The sequence below is a fragment of the Protopterus annectens genome, chromosome 12.part0 (assembly GCF_019279795.1).
Source record: "Protopterus annectens isolate FY-2018-M chromosome 12.part0, PAN1.0, whole genome shotgun sequence".
NCBI lineage: Eukaryota > Metazoa > Chordata > Ceratodontiformes > Protopteridae > Protopterus > Protopterus annectens.
In genome coordinates this window covers 1,189,686,053-1,189,696,908 of record NC_056746.1, presented here as the reverse complement: position 1 = coordinate 1,189,696,908, position 10,856 = coordinate 1,189,686,053, and the positions used below count along the sequence as shown (strand labels likewise).

At 42.1% G+C, this 10,856-nt stretch overlaps 1 protein-coding gene across 6 annotated transcripts in view; it reads left to right on the top strand.

Moving 5' to 3' along the window:
• Window positions 1-1,939: 1,939 nt before the first annotated feature.
• The window catches only part of ZNF335 (zinc finger protein 335), a 1,318,033-nt gene continuing 1,309,116 nt past the window's right edge, over window positions 1,940-10,856 (top strand). For 5 of the 6 annotated variants that reach the window (XM_044090238.1, XM_044090239.1, XM_044090240.1 and 2 more), the window contains exon 1: window positions 1,941-2,097. The gene's annotated coding sequence lies outside the window, so the exon portion shown is untranslated. Of the gene's footprint in view, window positions 2,098-10,856 lie in introns of all 6 variants that reach the window. The other variant, XM_044090241.1, reaches the window with a different exon arrangement.

The window sequence follows — 10,856 nt, the reverse complement described above, 5'->3', positions numbered from 1 at the left end:
GGTCTTATAAGGGAAGAATACAGGAATGTTGTGACCATCTTGTTCCTGGATGATATACCCTTACTAATGAGGTGGTCATGAGAAAGCTTTCCATACAACGGAGTCAGTATGGCGGACAAAAGTCAATTTGCTATCAGCCTAGCTGCCCAAGTCCCTCACAACTGATTGCGTGCTTAGTGCCTTATTAGTAATGTGATAATTTGTGGGGACGTCATTCTACCCAAAAGGGATGATGATGCATTTTTTGGCATTCAGTTTGAGGTCATGTTTCTGGCACCAGTAATTTGTTTGGGCGAGACCCTCTTGGAGGATGTCCACATCACTAGGAGAACTGATGACAGCACCCAGCTTACAGTCATCTGCAAACTTGGTCAGCCATAGCCCACTAGATTTGGCCTGCACCTCTGAAAAGTATATACCAAACAGCAGAGGCCCCAAGACCGATCTCTGGTGTACACAGCTTGTAATGGGTCTACTACTTGAGGTGGCTTCCCCTATTTTGACTAGGTGGGTTCTATCAGTGAGCCAGTTTGCAACCCATCTGGTAGCATATGGATTGATGCCTAGTTGAGAGAGTTTATCTATTATACCTGAGTGGGGAATAGTATCAAAGGCCTTGACCAGGTCAAGGTAGGCGGTGTGCACTGTCTTCCCTGATCTATGGCCTTGGTGACTGTGTCAAAGAAGTCGACCAAATTTAACAGGCATGACCACCCCCCTGACAAAACCAAACTGTGTGGGATCAAATGTCTGGAGGTTGCCCATGTCCTTGTTAAAGAAGTTCATGGTAATCCGCTCCATGGCCTTGCAGATCAGGCTAGTTAGGCTGACGGGTCCGTAATTTCCTGGATCGGTGGACGCTCCACCTTTGTGCAAAGGGATGACAGTAGCTGTCCTCCACTCAGCTGGGATGAGGCCAGTACTCAGGCTTTAGTTGAATAGGTGCCTAATGGTGCTGTAGGTTCCTGGCTGAGTTCATGTAGGATGCAGCCTGGGGTGTTATTGGGTCCTATGGAGGCTGTATTTTTTGCCTTTGAGAGGGCAGTGATGGCTTAGTCCCTAGAGATAAGGGGGGGGCAGGTACTAGGGATGTCCTGTTTTACTGATGGGGGGACAGAGGAGTGAAGTTTTCACTGAACCTCTCTGCCAGCGGGTTGGCTATATTTACAGGGTTTGTGTATGTGGTGTCATTGACCACCAGTTCTGAGCAGATCTGGGTGCTTTCCCTGAGATTGCGGACATATGTGAAGAAAGCCTTATGACTGTCTTTAGTAGATGTGGCCAGTTTGGACTCGAAGTTTGCTTTGGAGGGTTTCACTAGTGCTCTTATTTGCTTGCTAAGGAGTGATTGCTTCCATTTAAACGCCTGCTCCTTCTTGGTCCTGGACAGCAATTTTTTTCCTTTTATTATAGAGTTTATTTTATTTTGAAATTCAGCATTGTAAGCTTTCAGTATAATGCAACTCAGTCAAATTAATTTTCAGTATTCTGAAAATTATGCATTGTGGTCTCAGTCAAATGAAACTTTCCGTATTTTGAGATTTCAGTCATGTGAAGTAGACTATATATACATATAGTTATCTATAATCGTTACTGCATAAATGATATAAACAGTAAGGAAGGTAACTCCGTTACCTCAACTGTCAGTTGTCAAGCAGGTCCACAAAAGTTTCACTGAGCGGAGCATTCCGCTCCATACAAGCACCAATGGTGAGCATCCTCAAACTCAACATCCACGTACGTACTACTGCTACTCAGACGTTCGCAAACGACTGAATGACTAAGAATTCTTGTAAAACATGTCATATCATCTGTTACACGAATATTTTAACGTAGTATCACTACAACTCTCCTTTTTTTCCTGACAAACAAACCCCACGTGGATGTCTTACCATTTATTTCCTGACTGTGACTATCGTAAGATGGAGTATTACTGTACGTGCTCCTTAGCGACATGCCGCGGTTCTACAGTTTCAATTTTGTAGTCCTGCGACTAACTGACAAGCTAATGGCGTCCGTTTAGAATGCCAGAGTGGATACTGTGCGGTGGACCATGTACATACCTCGTCGTTTTTGGTTAAAGCCTAAAGTAGGAATGTAAGCTGTTACTGGATTATATGTTAGTTGTTATGAGAGAGTGGAATGAGGTGTTGCATTTTGCCAATTGACGGCGAGCGTAAGGCTACCCGAGGCTTGCCACCGGGGCCTTAATGGTCCCGGCCTGAATAGGAGCTTGCGGACTTGCCTGAGTAGATACTGCTGCGGTGATGGCCTAGCAGCGCAGGCAGTGAGGGGGCAGCCCTAATACACAGACCTTTATATAGGGCCATGATGACTGTAAGAAGGTGTGTGTTAGTTTTAGAGAGCCTGTGTACTTTAAAATTTTAAAACTATGTTATGCGTATAGTGGATTAATTGTGTTACTAGTTGAATGCGACTTTATTTTAATAAACCAATTTTCTGTACAAAGTGGCTAAGTTTCAGGCTTATTTATGAATTTAGTTGTACTTATTAACCAGCGCAATGTGGTAGTTCTATGACGCTTTTTAAGCACACCTGAATAACTAAGGACACGGTTAAGGGTACCGTCAGTTATTCCTTCAGTACCAATGGCTTGGATCGCTGCAATAGGGCTTTTGACAAAACACTGTTTCAGACTGTATTACATGTAAAATGTGTGTTACAGTGTTAACCATATTATTATTTGGATGTGACTCAACGACACTACCCGTTACAAACCGCAGCTCAACAAAAATCAATACTAACACAATTTAAACATGTGAATTTCTTGCTTTTGGTATAAACAGCAGTTAAGAAACCATAAAGATACTTGCTCCACTAAAGTTATTTCCTGCCTTGGTGGCAATGGTGGTTCCATTCCTTAGAAAAATGAGATTTTCAAAATTGAGCTTTAGGATAAGTTTTAATGATGTGAGGTATATGGAGGTAGGCGTGTGTGTACATACATAAAACGAGGTTTACTAAACATGTACCTTCTTAATTGCAAAATAAACTTAATCATTTTCTTTGTGGTACAGTAGAATTAGAGTTCTTTAGCAGTGGTTTTTACCAATGCTCAACTTCAAAATGCAGTTTTATCCTGTCTTACTCCCAAGAGCTAGCCTGAGGCAACACCAGGCCCTGCATTACAATCTGGACATGGCGTGCTAAACTGTGCTATGTTGTGTAAGCCCTATTTTTTTTTTTGCTGTTAGATGGTTTCCATTAGGCTTTTGTTTACTGATTCTCTTTAAATAGGATAGTTGTGTCAGATCCTGTTTTCAGGGGAGAGTCAGAGAGGAAAACACCACATTACTGTCACAATAAAATCACAGTTTTAAACTGCTGTGTATTGCATATAAGCAACAATTGGAGAAAAAGAAATAAGAATTCCGTATATCATAGTGCTAGCAAACATAAATTGCCTACCATGAAATTCCCTTTGAACTGTGAGGCTGTGAACATACAGACAGGACTGTTTACTTATACTTGTGGTAAGATTATTATCTGACTGTTAAACAGCACATCATTTAGTGCGGTCTGTATCCCATTGTCTGCTGTTCCCATATTCAGAAATAAATTTGATTCCATTTATTCTGCTGCTGTTTATAAATAGTATAACAAAGTCTCCATGATATGCAGTATGTTCTTGTGATAAAAAAAGTCGCCTAAAGAGGAGTTCTAGTCAAATCACTAGACCCACTTCAGATTACTTCTGTAACTTTTTTTTATCCCTGGTGTAACTTTGTAGTTCTGTTTTTTATTTTTTAATTTGTCTGTTTAGTCTGGTGTTTTAACTACTGATGTTCACATTGACATCTTTAATTTGCTTCTTGTGACTCCTATGACCTGGGCAGCAAAGTCCCCACCCACCCAAGTGGCCTTCAGAATATCTAAACTTCTTACATTAGACACCAAGAGCACTGTTGCCCTATGTGGACTTCTACCAGTACTAGAATACTGCCTACCTGTCATAGCTACGCAAACCACTCACAACCCAGACATAATGCAGAAGACTGAAAACTAAATCCTCAAATTTGTCCATCTTAGCTCTCACAATGAGCATAATTGTTTCAAGATCCAGTTGACTTGCAACCCATACTTAGCTATCCCTTCTCATCCCAATCACATTTAGGCTAATCAATGATAACCATTGCCCTATAATAGTTAAAATAAATAAATAATTTTCAGAAATGCTGCTACCTCCTTCAAGAATTGTAACAATTCTAATTAACTTCAATTCAGAGTAGTTAAGGTTAAACATTAATTTGTGTCTGTATAGTTTAAAGTCAAAGTTTTCATATATTGATTTGTATTCTTGATTTGCATATATATGTGCATTTTTATTTGAATGCATTTTTACAACTGCATAGCAAGTACGTTTTAACTCGGCCTTGTGCTGCTGGGAAACCGTCAAAAGGCCAGATTCAATAACGCCTACACTGTACACTGTTCTGAGTGAACAGACAACACAGATGTAAAGCACACCTTCTTCCTCTTAAGTTTAGTTTTCCTACTGATATTCTTGCAGCTTTAAATATCAAAAGGGATTCATGAGGGTTACCACAGAGTGTAGACTACATGTACACTTAATGTAATATTTTTCAGTGACTAGAAAGCACAACAAAATGTGATGAATTTTATTGAATACAAATGTGCACTTAGTGTAGGCTTTATTGAATCCATGTCTAGAGCAATTTTTCCTGGATTTTATTGGCAAGAACAATTTCTAGATTCTTCTCCAAGGTATTACTTCAATGTGGTTGAGTATCTTGAACACTGCTGTAGACACCCACCCCCTCACACAAAGTGCGAATGCTCTATGACTGGGCTTCTTTCAGCACTCTTTTTATGTTACAGCCAGTAATTCATTAAACATATCTTCACTTACTAATACAGCCAGGTTATCTTTCTGTTCTCAAAGCCATAGGTACAACAAAATGAAATGTTTCCTTTGAAAAAATGTCAATAGTTATATCGGAGTTTTAAAACATTGCCAAAAACATTCGCCTCACTGTTTACACATTTATGGTCACTTGTATGTGTCTCTTTAGTGCAAATCACAATGTTATGCTGTTGACTAGTCACCTCCCAGTTTGAAATTGTTGTTTTCATGCCTGTTGTGTGTCCAAAGAAGGCCTTCTGCTTGTGGTGAATCTAGACAGGTCAGTGCAGTACTTTACCCTTGAATGGTAGTACCCCATTTTGTGCAGTTGACTGCTGTCTCCTCTAATCCTTCTGTTAGCTTCTCTAGCTCAGGCACTGATCTGTTTTTACCTTTTTATAATGTTGTTTTGTTTCATAGGTTCCTAGCTAAGTACTTTTTCGTGCTCAAAATAACCAATCCCATTTGGTTGTAGCTTGACCTTACCTAGCCCATGGTCGATATTTGTGTATTAACCCTAATGAGAATAAGTGGGATCCTACCATAGATAATTTGAGGGGACCCATGTATGGAGTAAAGCATTTAGGTACTGCATCTGTCCATCAGTAGTACAGGGGACAGTCCTGGGGTATTTTTTTTTTTTTAGTTGAACGTGAAAATGGAAAGGGATGAACTTTTGTTTTATGTGGATGGGGAGTCTGTTCCACAGCAATGGTATCTACCTGTTTCTTTTTAATTTCTCAAAATCTTTTGGGTTTCTAATACCATGACGGGTATGGACCCCATTCCTAAGTCAAAGTATGATTATGCTTTGTATGCCAGACAAGGGTCATCTCTTAGCAGTCTGTAGGATACCGAGTATAGTGACAGAGCTTTGAGCCGGTCCATGTAGGACATGTTGTTTAGGCCTTGTATCCTTTTAGTCAGGTATTTCTATAGGCATTCCAGTTTTACAGTTGTTTCCTTCAGTCATTGCAACTCCTATTTGTTCCTTTATTTATTTGGGACAAGCACTGTGCTGTTGCTGTGTTTATTTTGTGACTGCTGTATTATGTCTACTTTAAGCCATTTTGTTTTACACCTGTATAGCTTTTCTATTTCCCCTAATATTTTATAGGGTTTTAAGTTGACCTTTTATCCTGGAATTGTTATGGATTGAAATTTATCCAGCAATTCAGTTTTGACAGTAGCTGCTTCTTTAGGGACTCTTTCTTCAGTCTTATTTCTGTGACTTACTGTGTGAGTTACTTGAATTGTAGCTATAGATGTTCGATTTCTTTTTTCACCAATTTCCATAGTCTGTGCTGCTAAGTTAGTTAGAGGGTTGTACTTCCCTTTGTGATTTCAGAATGGTGATAGTGTCTTTTCTGGTCTTCTGCAAACAGTCCATCCAACTTCATAGTCTCTGTTTCACTTTTTACATTATTACTGCCATTTAACTAAAAATGCACTTTCTACTGAGGGAACCAAAACTAATAGTTGGTCTGTAGCTTCAGATTCGATCATTCATGTATTTCTGTTATATACCCTTTATTGTGTTCTTTAATTGCGGTGGTGGTGCTGCGGTAGCATTGCCGCCTCACAGTAAGACATTGTCCTGTTCGATTCTCAGCTAGAGCGTCTTCTGTGTGGAGACATGCGTGAATGGGTGTACCTTCACTGAAGGTTGTACGTCAGGGCTGGCAACTCGGTACATAAAAATCTACTGCCAATCATTAGCAGACCGGAGTTCCGTTGTGGCGACCCCTAACAGGGATAAGCCAAAAGATACAACAACCCTTTATTGTGTACTTTAACTTAATGTGATGGAATGACTGCCTCCCTGAAAAATGTAGGCCTTCGCTGTCCTGTTTGGATAGATGGAAACATTTCTGTTTGCTGAAAAGTTTCAGCTGAACAATTGGCTAAAACAGGGACCCCCTCAGCATTGAAGTTTCCTGCCTCTGCTTTAATGTCTTCATGTACACAAAAATAACCTTTTTTTTTTTTTTTAGTCCCATTGATTGAATAGTCTGGATCCCAGATCTGCTGGTTTCAGGACTTTAGTTTGTGTTTCTGAGTGGTCCCGACCTTGTTGTGCCAATGGGAGGTCTTTCTGCTTATCAGCGAGAGTGGTAAGCGGTAAGCACTAGAGTAGCCTATCTGCTGTAAGAGGAGTGGTCTCCAACTCTGAAATTTACCTTATTGGCCATTTTGGGCTAATTCCTATCCCTTTCAAGATTGAGTTAAAAATCTGTGTTTGCACAGGTTTGCAAGAGTCTGTGCATCATGCAGCGCCACTTAGCTAAGATTAAACTATTCCCGGCACCTTAAAGTCTGCTCTTCAATTTTTTCCATTAGAACTAGCCAGTTTCTTATTTGTAGCACTTGAATCTGTTTTTTTTTTGTGCTTGGCACTGGTTCAAAACAGCTAAATAAAGTCACAAATCTCTGAAGCACAAAACCTTCCTCATTACCTGGTGGCTTACAGTTCTTTTGTTACTTATCTTCCTCAAAGTTACTTTGAGGAAACAAGCCCGAGTGCTTAGTACACTCACTGTTTAGAGGAAAAAGTGATACCCAAGCATGTCCAAGGGACAGCTCCTGGTGTTCTCTCCTGTCTACCTGATTAATCTGGGCAACATGGAGCAGTGTAGCAATCGCCTCATGTACACCGACAACCCTCTCCTCCTACCACCCAAAACTACAACCTGTGAGAGATACATTTATCTAGCCAAACTGGAGGCAAAGCTCTCTCAACCCAAGACTGAACTTGTCAGCCAGGAGGAGAAGGCAAACACCCACTCCACACCACATAGTCCCAGTACATCTACACCACCAAGACTCACATATCATACAAAATAATTCTTGGAGGCTCTCAATAAGAATCTACCCAAACAACAGAGACCTCCAAAGCAAAAAAGCAAGCAACCTCCAGCCCTCACCACAACCAAAAAACACATAATGTACAGACTTAGTGTGCCACTCGACCACTGCGCATAAGGAAAAACTACGTACCCAAGACATTGATCATAGGTGACTCTATAGTCAGGAACACTGATGTGCACTCACCAGAATAGACAAGGAGAAGGTTACTGTTAGCTGCCTATCGGGTGCCAGGATCCACCACATAACCCACGCACTCAGGTCACTCCACAACAAGTACAAATATGACTCGGTAATTGTCCATGTTGGTATCGATGACCTGAGACATACATCCCTGGGTTACATGAAAAGAGACCTGGAGGGGCTCTCTGATCTTGTAATCCAGGCAGGTATGACCCTAGTCCTGAGTAGCATCCTACCTTTGCCCAGAATGATACCGCAATACAAGGACAAAATGATTGATTTCAACAATTGTCTAAACTTCTGGTGTCGTTCAAAGGGGATCCAGTATTTGTCTGCCTGGGATGACATGGTTGACGAGCCACGATGCTTTGCCAAAGATGTCCTACACCTGTTGCCCCTGGGATTCCAGATACTGGCTAAGGCTGTTGCCGCCCCTATAGTGCCTTTTTAAGGCAAAGCTCAAAAAACAACCACCACCGTAACTGATACTGGCAAGAAAAAACTGAGGGTAATGCTACCCAACGCTAGAAGTCTAAACCTCAAAATGCCCTCACCTGAGGCACTCCTTAAAATGGAGAATATCGATATCTGTGCAGTGACTGAAACCTGGTTCAAGGCTCCAGAGAGCACCCCTGCATTACCAGGATATAACTCATGCCATACCTTTCGGCCATCAAACTAGGACCGGAACACCAAGAGCGGAGGTGTGTCCATATTCATTAAGGACGACCACACCTCCAGGCTAGTTGCCCAACATAATTCATCCGAAATTATCCAAGTGCAACTAACTTTGGGCAAAACTGCAATCCATATTGTAGCTTGCTACAGATCCCCCACCATGCCCCAGGATTCCCACTTCTCTTTTCTTGATATAATAGAAAATATCAGGGTCCAATGTAACACCCTAATATTGGGAGATTTCAACTATCCCACCATTAACTGGGAAAACTGCTCTTGTACCAACTCCTTTCCTCAATGCTTCCTAGAATTCATAAACTCCATTGCCCTGGATAAACTTGTCCATACCCCCTACCAGGGGCAACAATATCCTTGACCTAGTCATTACCAACATGAGTGACAGGTGCTCCACACCTGAAGTCAACTCCAACCGTAAAATAATCACCCTAGATATCGACATACCGCCCCCACCCCCACTAAGGAAACCACAGTAAAAAACTTCTACAAAGCCAACTTCGTGCTCCTTAAGGCAGAAGTGGCCAATTTCACAACACCCATGCAGATGGACAATACAGTTACCACTGCCAAATCTTATACAAATGCACTCTTCATGCTTTCCCTGATAGAACCAAGATGCAGTCTTCTAAATAAAGGAAACTAATCTGGTGGTCCCCTGCTATTAGCAAACTCTACAACAGAAGGAAGAAACTGTTGCAAAAGAGAATGAAATCCCATGAGTGGAGGGAGCTCCCTGGTCAGCCTCAGCAAGAAGCTGAGATCTCTCAAAAAAAGTGAACTATGAAAATAAGATTGCCACTGATTCTAAGGACAACTACAAATCATTCTACAGCTATGTCAAGAATCTCAATGGCAACACCCAGATCTGCTCTGAGTTACAGCACAATGGCACAAAATTCACGGAACCAACTGATATCACCAGCATCCTGGCTGATAGGCTCAGTGCCAACTTTACCCCCCCCCCTCACCTTCTAAAAGGCTCATATCCATTTTTGTTTATTTTACTTTACATTTGGTAACTGGAAAAGTCCGACTTGGAACAAGCCAATTTTCAGTGCAGGTGGGGAGAAACGCTCCAGATGCATGTCTTTGTAATGTGGGAGAAAACTGGAGCACCTAGAGGAAGCCCACACGAATGCAAGGAGGACGTGCAGACTCCGCACAGAAGGCACCCCAGCCGAGAATCAAACTGGAGAACCTCTTGCTGTGAGGCAACAACACTACCGTTGCACCACTGCTTCATCCATGTCCATACCGGAAGAATGCAATGTCCCTGCAATCACAACTGAACAGGTGAAAACTGCACTATCGAAAGCTAAGAACACAGAATCCATGGGACCAGAAAATATACCTGGCTGCGTTCTACATGAACTTCATAGTGAACTAGCCCCCCACCTAAGCACCATGTTTAATCATAGCCTCTTGACAGGCTTTGTACCCACTGAATGGTGCACAGCAACAGTTGTACCAGTCCACAAAGGGGAAGCCACCACAGAACCTGGGAACTATTGCCCTATCCCCCTGACAAGCCTGATCTGCAAGGCCATGAAGCGTAATTATTATGGAACTCATAAACAAGGATATTGGCAACCTCCAAACTCAGGACCCCAACCAGTTTGGATTTGTGAAAGGCAGCTCATGTGTCCTGAACCTAATCGCTTCTTTGAAACAGTCTCCAAAGTCATGGATGAGGGTAAGGCAGTATCTCAACCTCGCCAAGGCTTTCAACACCATCCCCCATTCTGGTATCATATATAAACTCACCAAGCTGGGTATAAATCCGTATGTCACAAGATGGGTCGCCAACTGGCTCACAGACAGAACCCACATTAAAAATTGCGGACTTCAAATCTGACTCCAAACCTATGACAAGTGGAGTACCACTGGGTTCTGTCTTGGGTCCCCTCCTGTTTGTGATCATCTACTCTGAAGTACAGTCCAACATAGAGGGCCTCTGGCTGGCAAAGTTCGCAGATGATTGCAAATTGGGTGCCAGTCCCCAAACGACGTGGACATACTGCAAAAGGGCCTCCCTGAGACTGATACCTGGTGCCAGAGCTATGGCCTCAAGCTCAACGCCAAAAAATGCATTCATCCCCTTTGGTAAAAACCCTGTACCCATGGACTACCACATAGGCAGCAGCCCACTTAATGACGAAGGTGTGATGAGACCACAGGACTCTAGTGAACAGTAGCCTCTCCTTTGATAATCACCACAGAAGTCAGG